The 2,711-nt window shown below is 37.9% G+C and overlaps 1 pseudogene; it reads left to right on the top strand.

The window, feature by feature from the left end:
- The first annotated feature begins 2,136 nt into the window (after nt 1-2,136).
- Nucleotides 2,137-2,216, top strand: LOC132916152 (U6atac minor spliceosomal RNA; annotated as a pseudogene).
- Nucleotides 2,217-2,711: the final 495 nt, after the last annotated feature.

Below are 2,711 nucleotides of genomic sequence, written 5' to 3'. Positions count from 1 at the left end.
TTATTTCGTCGTAAGCAAAACGTGCAGAATATATTATTGAAACGTTTAGAAGATATCAGTAAACGGTATTTGCTCATTCTATATACAATAGTGTAGTATCGTGGGCAACGGCCAAAAAATATCGGGTAAACCATAAAGATTATCGCGATCCGAGGTGCCGACAGGCCCATCAATGTGTCGTCGGTCCTTTGGCTGAAGAGTTTCGTGGAAAAAAGGCCTACATGACTCTGGCCACGAGCGGTTGCGTAACACGTGCGTGGTGAGTCTAAGACAAAGGGACAAAAGGGATGCTAAGGCAGAAAGACAAATTCACAGTCAGTGTCAGTGGAGAAGTCAGAGAGTGCGAGTTGCGTTGTCGAGATAGAGTTGCTAGCGTTGTCGAGAGAGTGTGGTCCGCGTGAGAGAGAGAGCGTTCGGTCCGTTGTGACGAGAGTTGCAAATTAATTATTGAGTTGTCCAAAGTGTAGTACGTTATTGCAATTAGTTCATGTTAAATAACCATCGTTTCCTGCCTAATCAACATCAGTACAATCCATATATTCGGAAATATACCATCATTAATTATTAGTAGTATTCCGGATACTACAATAGTAAGGTATGTGCACACTTCTAACTTTAATTATATAGTTATAAAGCAGCATTTACGATTATTTTCTAAGCTATGTTTATCATAATATTCGTATAAGATCATTCCTCGAAGATATGAATGCAAACACAATGCATCGTTAGATGCAAGATATGTTCTCATATTTCCTTAATAGATGCATCTTGGTATGTTACCAACGAAACAATACATGGCGACCTTAAGATACCTACAGTTAAGAAATATACAAATTCAGTAATAGATATAATTAACAACCACCAAAACCCCAAAAACTAATTACTCAATTACTTGACACGACGGATCAGATCCGCAGGCTAAGAAGACATTACCCTCTAGATTTAAACGTTAGATTCAGCTAGAATTAAACATACGATAATTATTTATTATTCACGTCACAGTACCATGCCGGAATAATTTATTTATAATTCTCAATGAGAATCGATCGTAAACTATTTCCAAATAAAAAAGAAAATTTTTTTTTTATTTTATTTTATTTTGGTTTTTACAATTTGTCCTGAAGGACATTTGGTAAAGTGTCATATCTCATTGGTAAATAAAAAAAAATAAAATAAATATAGCATGTGGGTGGCTACCCCCAGCGGGGTGCCACTTTCGTGTTTTCTAAGTTATATCTTTTATGTAAAAAAGAAAATGTTTACAATTGTAAGAAGTTCAAGCGCTCCGGTCATCACAGACCACCGTGGCGTCACAGGAGAAACCGTGGCCGGTCATATAGGACCAACGTAGCAGTCAAAGTGTTTTAAACAGTTGATTATCCATCACGCAGTAATAAATCACAACATTCAGTGTCTTTCGATCCACATTTAACGCTTGTTATACGCTTAAGATCATAAGCGTGTTACATACTAAGCGATTTTACTAAGCGCGTTTGTGGTATATATCTTGCGATATATGCCATACGTTTTTTTATTATTATTATTATTATTTAATTTGTACTTTACGACTTGTCCAGCTGGACATTTGATAAATTTTTCCAGCTTAATTGCTAAATAACACGCGGATGGTTACCCCCAGCAGGAGACCATCTTCGAGTTTGACTATTTTATTTCTTTAGTGAGGTCAGTGGGGTGTTTTCCTTTTAGTTTTCTTTCTATGAGAGTTTTGCTCAACAAAAGCTGGCTAGATTGGATGTGTCTTTCCTTGTATTAGTTTGTCCGAAAAGTTTCTTTCGTTTTATGAGGAAATAATAGACGCACAATATTTTTTGTTTCCATTTATTGATCCATTTTGTTCTGTTGAGATAAACACCGCGACATTTCACAGACTTGGTTTCACGTTTGTATGAAGCTGCACTGTTGTAGAAAACACGTTTGCGAAAGAAAGACACTTTTCCGACACCCTAATATCTTTCTGTGTACCTGCCGATTTCTTCTTTAACCGTTGGTATTTTTAAGTGTATATCCTTTGTGTATATCCTCGTTTCTGACATACCATGGAGCGTTGACTATTGTTCCCAGTATCTTCGATTGTAGCGATAAACTCTAAGTTTGTAAACTCTAGTTTATTCATGTATGTAGTATGAAAGGAGAGACGTTTAGCACTCCCCTAGACAAGAATGGAACACATAAATGGTAACTTACCAAATTTTTTTGTGGGATGGCGCCAGAAGCAATGGCCCACACTGGTGCCAATGCATTAGGATCGGCTCGATTAAGGGGATGCGAGAAATGCACCGATAGTAATTCGCAAAGAACGAGACCACGGAGCATTCTTAACATACGCGCAGGCAGCCCATCTTGGAGTTTTAAGAGTCGGTAAGAGTTGGACACTGCTCTGCTGCTGTCCGTAACAGCGGAGTGTCCATGAGGATTTCTTCACGTGAAGAAAAATAGAGTTTATTTACGTGGCTCGTTGCTGCTGTCCCCCATAGTGGTATTCCCTACGTCCAAATTGCTTTTATCGTCTTTCGCCATACGTTCGCGAAAAATATCTTGTAACTTGTATACACGTGTTCAAATTGTATGCAAACTTTACCAGTACGATCGTGTCTCGTTACAATGCTAATGAAATCTCAAAATGTTTCATACGACGCGTACGATATAGACGTTAAAGTTCCGTATATAGTGTGTAGTTGAAATACTTTGGC

The sequence above is a fragment of the Bombus pascuorum genome, chromosome 1 (assembly GCF_905332965.1).
Source record: "Bombus pascuorum chromosome 1, iyBomPasc1.1, whole genome shotgun sequence".
NCBI classification, from domain to species: Eukaryota; Metazoa; Arthropoda; class Insecta; order Hymenoptera; family Apidae; genus Bombus; species Bombus pascuorum.
The sequence above is the reverse complement of the archived record's forward strand: the minus strand, read 5'-3'. Positions and strand labels throughout refer to the sequence as shown.